Consider the following 13,341-nt stretch of genomic DNA (forward strand, 5'->3'; position numbering starts at 1 on the left):
TGATGGTGGATTAGCTCACACGTATAGGTTAAAATGATTTATGTTTAGATAATTTAAAGTCTATGACATTTCTTGGGCTTTGTTAAACTGATATGGGATGCAGTTAAAAATTTTTTACAGCAGAGCCCTTAATATAGGTTAAACCTTATTCCTGCATAATTTTCTTGTTTACATTACAGTGACAGCAAACTCTAAATGGTGATGTTTGTAATATTTGCAGAGATTTGAAATTACTGTAACTCATGTAACATAGTCTGTCACTTCATTAAGGACAAGCATAGAACACATTTAGTGAAAATTAATACATTACTTTTACAGAGAAGGTCATGTTATTGGCCAGAAGTATTAAAAATCATTTTTGTTTGTGAGGTGGGTGATGGTGGATTTGTTCACAAGTTTCGGTTAAAATTAAATAAATGTTCCTAAAGCCAAGGATGGTTGAAAGTCGACTTGCTATCAAGCTCGTGATTGTGAAAATGACACAATCTACAAGAACATAAAGAATTCACTTTGAAGTATAACTAGTGGTGTTGGAATGTTTGCCAAATTGCATACCTGTGAGATAAGGTAGCCGAGTGGTTAAGGTGATGGACTGCTAATCCATTGTGCTCAGCACGCATGGGTTCAAATCCCATCCTAGTCGTCACAATACTTTTTAGGTAGAAGAGGCATTTTTACAAATACTGCTACTGACACACAAATAGCCAAAATAAACAAGTCAAATCAAGAAGTCTACTTTAAGATGGTAAACATGAGCAAGTGTCTTGATATTTGAACATGCAATGTCAATACTACTATCTAGAATTTATTTTGCAAATGCTTTATTCCCCATGATGGTGGATTAGCTCACAAGTATAGGTTAAAATGATTTATGTTTAGATAATTAAAGTCTATGACATTTCTTGGGCTTTGTTAAACTGATATGGGATGCAGTTAAAAAATTTTTACAGCAGAGCCCTTAATATAGGTTAAACCTTATTCCTGCATAATTTTCTTGTTTACATTACAGTGACAGCAAACTCTAAATGGTGATGTTTGTAATATTTGCTGAGATTTGAAATTACTGTAACTCATGTAACATAGTCTGTCACCTCATTAAAGACAAGCATAGAACACATTTAGTGAAAATTAATACATTACTTTTACAGAGAAGGTCATGTTATTGGCCAGAAGTATTAAAAATCATTTTTGTTTGTGAGGTGGGTGATGGTGGATTTGTTCACAAGTTTCGGTTAAAATTAAATAAATGTTCCTAAAGCCAAGGATGGTTGAAAGTCGACTTGCTATCAAGCTCGTGATTGTGAAAATGACACAATCTACAAGAACATAAAGAATTGACTTTGAAGTATAACAAGTGGTGTTGGAAAGTTTGTCAGATTGCATACAAGTGAGACGAGGTGGCCGTGTGGTTAAGGCGATGGGCTGCTAATCCATTGTGCTCTGCACGCATGGGTTCAAATCCCATCCTCGTCGTCACAATGCTCTTTCAGTAGAAGAGGCATTTTTACAAATACTGCATCATAAACCAGCAAGTGAAGCTGACACAAAAATGGCCAAAATAAACAAGTCAAATCAAGAAGTCTACTTTAAGATGGTAAACATGAGCAAGTGTCTTGATATTTGAACATGCATTGTCAATACTAATATCTTGAATTTGTTTGGCAAATGCTTTATTTCCCCATGATGGTGGATTAACTCACAAGTGTAGGTTAAAATAATTTATGTTTAGATAATTAAAGTCTATGACATTTCTTGGGCTTTATTAAACTGATATGGGGTGCAGTTAAAATTTTTTACAGCAGAGCCCTTAATATAGGTTAAACCTTATTCCTGCATAATTTTCTTGTTTACATTACAGTGACAGCAAACTCTAAATGGTGATGTTTGTAATATTTGCAGAGATTTGAAATTACTGTAACTCATGTAACATAGTCTGTCACTTCATTAAAGACAAGCATAGAACACATTTAGTGAAAATTAATACATTACTTTTACAGAGAAGGTCATGTTATTGGCCAGAAGTATTAAAAATCATTTTTGTTTGTGAGGTGGATGATGGTGGATTTGTTCACAAGTTTCGGTTAAAATTAAATAAATGTTCCTAAAGCCAAGGATGGTTGAAAGTCGACTTACTATCTAGCTCGTGATTGTGAAAATGACACAATCTACAAGAACATAAAGAATTGACTTTGAAGTATAACAAGTGGTGTTGGAAATTTTGCTAGACTGCATACCAGTGAGACGAGGTGGCCGAGTGGTTAAGGCGATGGACTGCTAATCCATTGTGCTCTGCACGCATGGGTTCAAATCCCATCCTTGTCGTCACAATGCTATTTAGGTAGAAGAGGCATTTTTACAAATACTGCTACTGACACACAAATGGCCAAAATAAACAAGTCAAATCAAGAAGTCTACTTTAAGATGGTAAACATGAGCAAGTGTCTTGATATTTGAACATGCAATGTCAATACTACTATCTAGAATTTATTTTGCAAATGCTTTATCCCCCATGATGGTGGATTAGCTCACAAGTATAGGTTAAAATGATTTATGTTTAGATAATTTAAAGTCTATGACATTTCTTGGGCTTTGTTAAACTGATATGGGATGCAGTTAAAAGATTTTTACAGCAGAGCCCTTAATATAGGTTAAACCTTATTCCTGCATAATTTTCTTGTTTACATTACAGTGACAGCAAACTCTAAATGGTGATGTTTGTAATATTTGCAGAGATTTGAAATTACTGTAACTCATGTAACATAGTCTGTCACTTCATTAAAGACAAGCATAGAACACATTTAGTGAAAATTAATACATTACTTTTACAGAGAAGGTCATGTTATTGGCCAGAAGTATTAAAAATCATTTTTGTTTGTGAAGTGGATGATGGTGGATTTGTTCACAAGTATCGGTTAAAATTAAAGAAAAAAATGTTCCTAAAGCCAAGGATGGTTGAAAGTCGACTTACTATCAAGCTGGCGATTGTTAAAATGACACAATCTACAAGAACATAAAGAATTGACTTTGAAGTATAACTAGTGGTGTTGGAAAGTTTGCCAGAGTGCATACCAGTGAGACGAGGTGGCCGAGTGGTTAAGGCGATGGACTGCTAATCCATTGTGCTCATCCTCGTCGTCACAATGCTTTTTAGGTAGAAGAGGCATTTTTACAAATACTGCTACTGACACACAAATGGCCAAAATAAACAAGTCAAATCAAGAAGTCTACTTTAAGATGGTAAACATGAGCAAGTGTCTTGATATTTGAACATGCAATGTCAATACTACTATCTAGAATTTATTTTGCAAATGCTTTATTCCCCATGATGGTGGATTAGCTCACAAGTATAGGTTAAAACGATTTATGTTTAGATAATTAAAGTCTATGACATTTCTTGGGCTTTGTTAAACTGATATGGGATGCAGTTAAAAAATTTTTACAGCAGAGCCCTTAATTATTCCTGCATAATTTTCTTGTTTACATTACACTGACAGCAAACTCTAAATGGTGATGTTTGTAATATTTGCTGAGATTTGAAATTACTGTAACTCATGTAACATAGTCTGTCACCTCATTAAAGACAAGCATAGAACACATTTAGTGAAAATTAATACATTACTTTTACAGAGAAGGTCATGTTATTGGCCAGAAGTATTAAAAATCATTTTTGTTTGTGAGGTGGGTGATGGTGGATTTGTTCACAAGTTTCGGTTAAAATTAAATAAATGTTCCTAAAGCCAAGGATGGTTGAAAGTCGACTTGCTATCAAGCTCGTGATTGTGAAAATGACACAAACTACAAGAACATAAAGAATTGACTTTGAAGTATTACAAGTGGTGTTGGAAAGTTTTCCAGATTGCATACCAGTGAGACGAGGTGGCCGAGTGGTTAAGGCGATGGACTGCTAATCCATTGTGCTCTGCACGCATGGGTTCAAATCCCATCCTCGTCGTCACAATGCTTTTAGGTAGAAGAGGCATTTTTACAAATACTACTACTGACACACAAATGGCCAAAATAAACAAGTCAAATCAAAAAGTCTACTTTAAGATGGTAAACATGAGCAAGTGTCTTGATATTTGAACATGCAATGTTAATACTACTATCTAGAATTTATTTTGCAAATGCTTTAACCCCCATGATGGTGGATTAGCTCACAAGTATAGGTTAAAATAATTTATGTTTAGATAATAAAAAGTCTATGACATTTCTTGGGCTTTATTAAACTGATATGGGGTGCAGTTAAAATTTTTTACAGCACAGCCCTTAATATAGGTTAAACCTTATTCCTGCATAATTTTCTTGTTTACATTACAGTGACAGCAAACTCTAAATGGTGATGTTTGTAATATTTGCAGAGATTTGAAATTACTGTAACTCATGTAACATAGTCTGTCACTTCCTTAAAGACAAGCATAGAACACATTTAGTGAAAATTAATACATTACTTTTACAGAGAAGGTCATGTTATTGGCCAGAAGTATTAAAAATCATTTTTGTTTGTGAGGTGGGTGATGGTGGATTTGTTCACAAGTTTCGGTTAAAATTAAATAAATGTTCCTAAAGCCAAGGATGGTTGAAAGTCGACTTGCTATCAAGCTCGTGATTGTGAAAATGACACAATCTACAAGAACATAAAGAATTGACTTTGAAGTATAACTAGTGGTGTTGGAATGTTTGCCATATTGCAAACCAGTGAGACGAGGTGGCCGAGTGGTTAAGGCGATGGACTGCTAATCCATTGTGCTCTGCACGCATGGGTTCAAATCCCATCCTCGTCGTCACAATGCTTTTTAGGTAGAAAAGGCATTTTTACAAATACTGCTACTGACACACAAATGGCCAAAATAAACAAGTCAAATCAAGAAGTCTACTTTAAGATGGTAAACATGAGCAAGTGTCTTGATATTTGAACATGCAATGTCAATACTACTATCTAGAATTTATTTTGCAAATGCTTTATCCCCCATGATGGTGGATTAGCTCACACGTATAGGTTAAAATGATTTATGTTTAGATAATTTAAAGTCTATGACATTTCTTGGGCTTTGTTAAACTGATATGGGATGCAGTTAAAACATTTTTACAGCAGAGCCCTTAATATAGGTTAAACCTTATTCCTGCATAATTTTCTTGTTTACATTACAGTGACAGCAAACTCTAAATGGTGATGTTTGTAATATTTGCAGAGATTTGAAATTACTGTAACTCATGTAACATAGTCTGTCACTTAATTAAAGACAAGCATAGAACACATTTAGTGAAAATTAATACATTACTTTTACAGAGAAGGTCATGTTATTGGCCAGAAGTATTAAAAATAATTTTTGTTTGTGAGGTGGGTGATGGTGGATTTGTTCACAAGTTTTGGTTAAAATTAAATAAATGTTCCTAAAGCCAAGGATGGTTGAAAGTCGACTTGCTATCAAGCTCGTGATTGTGCAAATGACACAATCTACAAGAACATAAAGAATTGACTTTGAAGTATTACAAGTGGTGTTGGAAAGTTTGCTAGATTGCATACCAGAGAGACGAGGTGGCCGAGTGGTTAAGGCGATGGACTGCTAATCCATTGTGCTCAGCACGCATGGGTTCGAATCCCATCCTTGTCGTCACAATACTTTTTAGGTAGAAGAGGCATTTTTACAAATACTGCTACTGACACACAAATGGCCAAAATAAACAAGTCAAATCAAGAAGTCTACTTTAAGATGGTAAACTTGAGCAAGTGTCTTGATATTTGAACATGCAATGTCAATACTACTATCTAGAATTTATTTTGCAAATGCTTTATCCCCCATGATGGTGGATTAGCTCACAAGTATAGGTTAAAATGATTTATGTTTAGATAATTTAAAGTCTATGACATTTCTTGGGCTTTGTTAAACTGATATGGGATGCAGTTAAAACATTTTTACAGCAGAGCCCTTAATATAGGTTAAACCTTATTCCTGCATAATTTTCTTGTTTACATTACAGTGACAGCAAACTCTAAATGGTGATGTTTGTAATATTTGCAGAGATTTGAAATTACTGTAACTCATGTAACATAGTCTGTCACTTCATTAAGGACAAGCATAGAACACATTTAGTGAAAATTAATACATTACTTTTACAGAGAAGGTCATGTTATTGGCCAGAAGTATTAAAAATCATTTTTGTTTGTGAGGTGGGTGATGGTGGATTTGTTCACAAGTTTCGGTTAAAATTAAATAAATGTTCCTAAAGCCAAGGATGGTTGAAAGTCGACTTGCTATCAAGCTCGTGATTGTGAAAATGACACAATCTACAAGAACATAAAGAATTGACTTTGAAGTATAACTAGTGGTGTTGGAATGTTTGCCAAATTGCATACCTGTGAGACGAGGTAGCCGAGTGGTTAAGGTGATGGACTGCTAATCCATTGTGCTCAGCACGCATGGGTTCAAATCCCATCCTAGTCGTCACAATACTTTTTAGGTAGAAGAGGCATTTTTACAAATACTGCTACTGACACACAAATAGCCAAAATAAACAAGTCAAATCAAGAAGTCTACTTTAAGATGGTAAACATGAGCAAGTGTCTTGATATTTGAACATGCAATGTCAATACTACTACCTAGAATTTATTTTGCAAATGCTTTATTCCCCATGATGGTGGATTAGCTCACAAGTATAGGTTAAAATGATTTATGTTTAGATAATTAAAGTCTATGACATTTCTTGGGCTTTGTTAAACTGATATGGGATGCAGTTAAAAATTTTTTACAGCAGAGCCCTTAATATAGGTTAAACCTTATTCCTGCATAATTTTCTTGTTTACATTACAGTGACAGCAAACTCTAAATGGTGATGTTTGTAATATTTGCTGAGATTTGAAATTACTGTAACTCATGTAACATAGTCTGTCACCTCATTAAAGACAAGCATAGAACACATTTAGTGAAAATTAATACATTACTTTTACAGAGAAGGTCATGTTATTGGCCAGAAGTATTAAAAATCATTTTTGTTTGTGAGGTGGGTGATGGTGGATTTGTTCACAAGTTTCGGTTAAAATTAAATAAATGTTCCTAAAGCCAAGGATGGTTGAAAGTCGACTTGCTATCAAGCTCGTGATTGTGAAAATGACACAATCTACAAGAACATAAAGAATTGACTTTGAAGTATAACAAGTGGTGTTGGAAAGTTTGTCAGATTGCATACAAGTGAGACGAGGTGGCCGTGTGGTTAAGGCGATGGGCTGCTAATCCATTGTGCTCTGCACGCATGGGTTCAAATCCCATCCTCGTCGTCACAATGCTCTTTCGGTAGAAGAGGCATTTTTACAAATACTGCATCATAAACCAGCAAGTGAAGCTGACACAAAAATGGCCAAAATAAACAAGTCAAATCAAGAAGTCTACTTTAAGATGGTAAACATGAGCAAGTGTCTTGATATTTGAACATGCATTGTCAATACTAATATCTTGAATTTGTTTGGCAAATGCTTTATTTCCCCATGATGGTGGATTAACTCACAAGTGTAGGTTAAAATAATTTATGTTTAGATAATTAAAGTCTATGACATTTCTTGGGCTTTATTAAACTGATATGGGGTGCAGTTAAATTTTTTTACAGCAGAGCCCTTAATATAGGTTAAACCTTATTCCTGCATAATTTTCTTGTTTACATTACAGTGACAGCAAACTCTAAATGGTGATGTTTGTAATATTTGCAGAGATTTGAAATTACTGTAACTCATGTAACATAGTCTGTCACTTCCTTAAAGACAAGCATAGAACACATTTAGTGAAAATTAATACATTACTTTTACAGAGAAGGTCATGTTATTGGCCAGAAGTATTAAAAATCATTTTTGTTTGTGAGGTGGATGATGGTGGATTTGTTCACAAGTTTTGGTTAAAATTAAATAAATGTTCCTAAAGCCAAGGATGGTTGAAAGTCGACTTGCTATCAAGCTCGTGATTGTGAAAATGACACAATCTACAAGAACATAAAGAATTGACTTTGAAGTATTACAAGTGGTGTTGGAAAGTTTGCTAGATTGCATACCAGTGAGACGAGGTGGCCGAGTGGTTAAGGCGATGGACTGCTAATCCATTGTGCTCAGCACGCATGGGTTCGAATCCCATCCTTGTTGTCACAATACTTTTTAGGTAGAAGAGGCATTTTTACAAATACTGCTACTGACACACAAATGGCCAATATAAACAAGTCAAATCAAGAAGTCTACTTTAAGATGGTAAACATGAGCAAGTGTCTTGATATTTGAACATGCAATGTCAATACTACTATCTAGAATTTATTTTGCAAATGCTTTATTCCCCATGATGGTGGATTAGCTCACAAGTATAGGTTAAAATGATTTATGTTTAGATAATTAAAGTCTATGACATTTCTTGGGCTTTGTTAAACTGATATGGGATGCAGTTAAAATTTTTTTACAGCAGAGCCCTTAATATAGGTTAAACCTTATTCCTGCATAATTTTCTTGTTTACATTACAGTGACAGCAAACTCTAAATGGTGATGTTTGTAATATTTGCAGAGATTTGAAATTACTGTAACTCATGTAACACAGTCTGTCACTTCATTAAAGACAAGCATAGAACACATTTAGTGAAAATTAATACATTACTTTTACAGAGAAGGTCATGTTATTGGCCAGCAGTATTAAAAATCATTTTTGTTTGTGAGGTGGGTGATGGTGGATTTGTTCACAAGTTTTGGTTAAAATTAAATAAATGTTCCTAAAGCCAAGGATGGTTGAAAGTCGACTTGCTATCAAGCTCGTGGTTGTGAAAATGACACAATCTACAAGAACATAAAGAATTGACTTTGAAGTATTACAAGTGGTGTTGGAAAGTTTGCTAGATTGCATACCAGTGAGACGAGGTGGCCGAGTGGTTAAGGCGATGGACTGCTAATCCATTGTGCTCAGCACGCATGGGTTCGAATCCCATCCTTGTCGTCACAATACTTTTTAGGTAGAAGAGGCATTTTTACAAATACACACAAATGGCCAAAATAAACAAGTCAAATCAAGAAGTCTACTTTAAGATGGTAAACATGAGCAAGTGTCTTGATATTTGAACATGCAATGTCAATACTACTATCTAGAATTTATTTTGCAAATGCTTTATCCCCCATGATGGTGGATCAGCTCACACGTATAGGTTAAAATGATTTATGTTTAGATAATTTAAAGTCTATGACATTTCTTGGGCTTTGTTAAACTGATATGGGATGCAGTTAAAAAATTTTTACAGCAGAGCCCTTAATATAGGTTAAACCTTATTCCTGCATAATTTTCTTGTTTACATTACAGTGACAGCAAACTCTAAATGGTGATGTTTGTAATATTTGCTGAGATTTGAAATTACTGTAACTCATGTTACATAGTCTGTCACCTCATTAAAGACAAGCATAGAACACATTTAGTGAAAATTAATACATTACTTTTACAGAGAAGGTCATGTTATTGGCCAGAAGTATTAAAAATCATTTTTGTTTGTGAGGTGGGTGATGGTGGATTTGTTCACAAGTTTCGGTTAAAATTAAATAAATGTTCCTAAAGCCAAGGATGGTTGAAAGTCGACTTGCTATCAAGCTCGTGATTGTGAAAATGACACAATCTACAAGAACATAAAGAATTGACTTTGAAGTATAACTAGTGGTGTTCGAATGTTTGCCAAATTGCATACCTGTGAGACGAGGTAGCCAAGTGGTTAAGGTGATGGACTGCTAATCCGTTGTGCTCAGCACGCATGGGTTCAAATCCCATCCTAGTCGTCACAATACTTTTTAGGTAGAAGAGGAATTTTTACAAATACTGCTACTGACACACAAATAGCCAAAATAAACAAGTCAAATCAAGAAGTCTACTTTAAGATGGTAAACATGAGCAAGTGTCTTGATATTTGAACATGCAATGTCAATACTACTACCTAGAATTTATTTTGCAAATGCTTTATTCCCCATGATGGTGGATTAGCTCACAAGTATAGGTTAAAATGATTTATGTTTAGATAATTAAAGTCTATGACATTTCTTGGGCTTTGTTAAACTGATATGGGATGCAGTTAAAAAATTTTTACAGCAGAGCCCTTAATATAGGTTAAACCTTATTCCCGCATAATTTTCTTGTTTACATTACAGTGACAGCAAACTCTAAATGGTGATGTTTGTAATATTTGCTGAGATTTGAAATTACTGTAACTCATGTAACATAGTCTGTCACTTCATTAAAGACAAGCATAGAACACATTTAGTGAAAATTAATACATTACTTTTACAGAGAAGGTCATGTTATTGGCCAGAAGTATTAAAAATCATTTTTGTTTGTGAGGTGGGTGATGGTGGATTTGTTCACAAGTTTCGGTTAAAATTAAATAAATGTTCCTAAAGCCAAGGATGGTTGAAAGTCGACTTGCTATCAAGCTCGTGATTGTGAAAATGACACAATCTACAAGAACATAAAGAATTGACTTTGAAGTATAACAAGTGGTGTTGGAAAGTTTGGCAGATTGCATACAAGGGAGACGAGGTGGCCGTGTGGTTAAGGCGATGGGCTGCTAATCCATTGTGCACTGCACGCATGGGTTCAAATCCCATCCTCGTCGTCACAATGCTCTTTCGGTAGAAGAGGCATTTTTACAAATACTGCATCATAAACCAGCAAGTGAAGCTGACACAAAAATGGCCAAAATAAACAAGTCAAATCAAGAAGTCTACTTTAAGATGGTAAACATGAGCAAGTGTCTTGATATTTGAACATGCATTGTCAATACTAATATCTTGAATTTGTTTGGCAAATGCTTTATTTCCCCATGATGGTGGATTAACTCACAAGTGTAGGTTAAAATAATTTATGTTTAGATAATTAAAGTCTATGACATTTCTTGGGCTTTATTAAACTGATATGGGGTGCAGTTACATTTTTTTACAGCAGAGCCCTTAATATAGGTTAAACCTTATTCCTGCATAATTTTCTTGTTTACATTACAGTGACAGCAAACTCTAAATGGTGATGTTTGTAATATTTGCAGAGATTTGAAATTACTGTAACTCATGTAACATAGTCTGTCACTTCCTTAAAGACAAGCATAGAACACATTTAGTGAAAATTAATACATTACTTTTACAGAGAAGGTCATGTTATTGGCCAGAAGTATTAAAAATCATTTTTGTTTGTGAGGTGGATGATGGTGGATTTGTTCACAAGTTTCGGTTAAAATTAAATAAATGTTCCTAAAGCCAAGGATGGTTGAAAGTCGACTTACTATCTAGCTCGTGATTGTGAAAATGACACAATCTACAAGAACATAAAGAATTGACTTTGAAGTATAACAAGTGGTGTTGGAAATTTTGCTAGACTGCATACCAGTGAGACGAGGTGGCCGAGTGGTTAAGGCGATGGACTGCTAATCCATTGTGCTCTGCACGCATGGGTTCAAATCCCATCCTTGTCGTCACAATGCTATTTAGGTAGAAGAGGCATTTTTACAAATACTACTACTGACACACAAATGGCCAAAATAAACAAGTCAAATCAAGAAGTCTACTTTAAGATGGTAAACATGAGCAAGTGTCTTGATATTTGAACATGCAATGTCAATACTACTATCTAGAATTTATTTTGCAAATGCTTTATCCCCCATGATGGTGGATTAGCTCACAAGTATAGGTTAAAATGATTTATGTTTAGATAATTTAAAGTCTATGACATTTCTTGGGCTTTGTTTAACTGATATGGGATGCAGTTAAAAGATTTTTACAGCAGAGCCCTTAATATAGGTTAAACCTTATTCCTGCATAATTTTCTTGTTTACATTACAGTGACAGCAAACTCTAAATGGTGATGTTTGTAATATTTGCAGAGATTTGAAATTACTGTAACTCATGTAACATAGTCTGTCACTTCATTAAAGACAAGCATAGAACACATTTAGTGAAAATTAATACATTACTTTTACAGAGAAGGTCATGTTATTGGCCAGAAGTATTAAAAATCATTTTTGTTTGTGAAGTGGATGATGGTGGATTTGTTCACAAGTATCGGTTAAAATTAAATAAATGTTCCTAAAGCCAAGGATGGTTGAAAGTCGACTTACTATCAAGCTGGCGATTGTTAAAATGACACAATCTACAAGAACATAAAGAATTGACTTTGAAGTATAACTAGTGGTGTTGGAAAGTTTGCCAGAGTGCATACCAGTGAGACGAGGTGGCCGAGTGGTTAAGGCGATGGACTGCTAATCCATTGTGCTCATCCTCGTCGTCACAATGCTTTTTAGGTAGAAGAGGCATTTTTACAAATACTGCTACTGACACACAAATGGCCAAAATAAACAAGTCAAATCAAGAAGTCTACTTTAAGATGGTAAACATGAGCAAGTGTCTTGATATTTGAACATGCAATGTCAATACTACTATCTAGAATTTATTTTGCAAATGCTTTATTCCCCATGATGGTGGATTAGCTCACAAGTATAGGTTAAAATGATTTATGTTTAGATAATTAAAGTCTATGACATTTCTTGGGCTTTGTTAAACTGATATGGGATGCAGTTAAAAATTTTTTACAGCAGAGCCCTTAATTATTCCTGCATAATTTTCTTGTTTACATTACACTGACAGCAAACTCTAAATGGTGATGTTTGTAATATTTGCTGAGATTTGAAATTACTGTAACTCATGTAACATAGTCTGTCACCTCATTAAAGACAAGCATAGAACACATTTAGTGAAAATTAATACATTACTTTTACAGAGAAGGTCATGTTATTGGCCAGAAGTATTAAAAATCATTTTTGTTTGTGAGGTGGGTGATGGTGGATTTGTTCACAAGTTTCGGTTAAAATTAAATAAATGTTCCTAAAGCCAAGGATGGTTGAAAGTCGACTTGCTATCAAGCTCGTGATTGTGAAAATGACACAATCTACAAGAACATAAAGAATTGACTTTGAAGTATAACTAGTGGTGTTGGAATGTTTGCCATATTGCATACCAGTGAGACGAGGTGGCCGAGTGGTTAAGGCGATGGACTGCTAATCCATTGTGCTCTGCACGCATGGGTTCAAATCCCTTCCTCGTCGTCACAATGCTTTTTAGGTAGAAGAGGCATTTTTACAAATACTGCTACTGACACACAAATGGCCAAAATAAACAAGTCAAATCAAGAAGTCTACTTTAAGATGGTAAACATGAGCAAGTGTCTTGATATTAGAATTTATTTTGCAAATGCTTTATCCCCCATGATGGTGGATTAGCTCACAAGTATAGGTTAAAATGATTTATGTTTAGATAATTTAAAGTCTATGACATTTCTTGGGCTTTGTTAAACTGATATGGGATGCAG

General features: G+C 34.6%; 14 non-coding genes across 14 annotated transcripts; all 14 read left to right on the forward strand.

Moving 5' to 3' along the window:
* Window positions 1-561: 561 nt before the first annotated feature.
* Window positions 562-646, forward strand: TRNAS-GCU (transfer RNA serine (anticodon GCU)). Its single transcript has one exon. It is a non-coding gene; the product is annotated as a tRNA-Ser (tRNA).
* Window positions 647-1,391: 745 nt separating this feature from the next.
* On the forward strand, window positions 1,392-1,473 carry TRNAS-GCU (transfer RNA serine (anticodon GCU)). Its single transcript has one exon. It is a non-coding gene; the product is annotated as a tRNA-Ser (tRNA).
* Window positions 1,474-2,240: 767 nt separating this feature from the next.
* Window positions 2,241-2,322, forward strand: TRNAS-GCU (transfer RNA serine (anticodon GCU)). Its single transcript has one exon. It is a non-coding gene; the product is annotated as a tRNA-Ser (tRNA).
* A 1,548-nt stretch (window positions 2,323-3,870) lies between these two features.
* Window positions 3,871-3,952, forward strand: TRNAS-GCU (transfer RNA serine (anticodon GCU)). The gene has a single exon. It is a non-coding gene; the product is annotated as a tRNA-Ser (tRNA).
* A 747-nt stretch (window positions 3,953-4,699) lies between these two features.
* Window positions 4,700-4,781, forward strand: TRNAS-GCU (transfer RNA serine (anticodon GCU)). Its single transcript has one exon. It is a non-coding gene; the product is annotated as a tRNA-Ser (tRNA).
* Window positions 4,782-5,530: 749 nt separating this feature from the next.
* On the forward strand, window positions 5,531-5,612 carry TRNAS-GCU (transfer RNA serine (anticodon GCU)). Its single transcript has one exon. It is a non-coding gene; the product is annotated as a tRNA-Ser (tRNA).
* A 749-nt stretch (window positions 5,613-6,361) lies between these two features.
* Window positions 6,362-6,443, forward strand: TRNAS-GCU (transfer RNA serine (anticodon GCU)). The gene has a single exon. It is a non-coding gene; the product is annotated as a tRNA-Ser (tRNA).
* A 748-nt stretch (window positions 6,444-7,191) lies between these two features.
* TRNAS-GCU (transfer RNA serine (anticodon GCU)) lies at window positions 7,192-7,273 on the forward strand. Its single transcript has one exon. It is a non-coding gene; the product is annotated as a tRNA-Ser (tRNA).
* A 767-nt stretch (window positions 7,274-8,040) lies between these two features.
* Window positions 8,041-8,122, forward strand: TRNAS-GCU (transfer RNA serine (anticodon GCU)). Its single transcript has one exon. It is a non-coding gene; the product is annotated as a tRNA-Ser (tRNA).
* A 748-nt stretch (window positions 8,123-8,870) lies between these two features.
* TRNAS-GCU (transfer RNA serine (anticodon GCU)) lies at window positions 8,871-8,952 on the forward strand. Its single transcript has one exon. It is a non-coding gene; the product is annotated as a tRNA-Ser (tRNA).
* Window positions 8,953-9,691: 739 nt separating this feature from the next.
* TRNAS-GCU (transfer RNA serine (anticodon GCU)) lies at window positions 9,692-9,773 on the forward strand. The gene has a single exon. It is a non-coding gene; the product is annotated as a tRNA-Ser (tRNA).
* Window positions 9,774-10,521: 748 nt separating this feature from the next.
* TRNAS-GCU (transfer RNA serine (anticodon GCU)) lies at window positions 10,522-10,603 on the forward strand. Its single transcript has one exon. It is a non-coding gene; the product is annotated as a tRNA-Ser (tRNA).
* A 767-nt stretch (window positions 10,604-11,370) lies between these two features.
* On the forward strand, window positions 11,371-11,452 carry TRNAS-GCU (transfer RNA serine (anticodon GCU)). Its single transcript has one exon. It is a non-coding gene; the product is annotated as a tRNA-Ser (tRNA).
* A 1,544-nt stretch (window positions 11,453-12,996) lies between these two features.
* TRNAS-GCU (transfer RNA serine (anticodon GCU)) lies at window positions 12,997-13,078 on the forward strand. Its single transcript has one exon. It is a non-coding gene; the product is annotated as a tRNA-Ser (tRNA).
* Window positions 13,079-13,341: the final 263 nt, after the last annotated feature.

The sequence above is a fragment of the Pseudophryne corroboree genome, chromosome 11 (genome assembly GCF_028390025.1).
Source record: "Pseudophryne corroboree isolate aPseCor3 chromosome 11, aPseCor3.hap2, whole genome shotgun sequence".
NCBI classification, from domain to species: Eukaryota; Metazoa; Chordata; class Amphibia; order Anura; family Myobatrachidae; genus Pseudophryne; species Pseudophryne corroboree.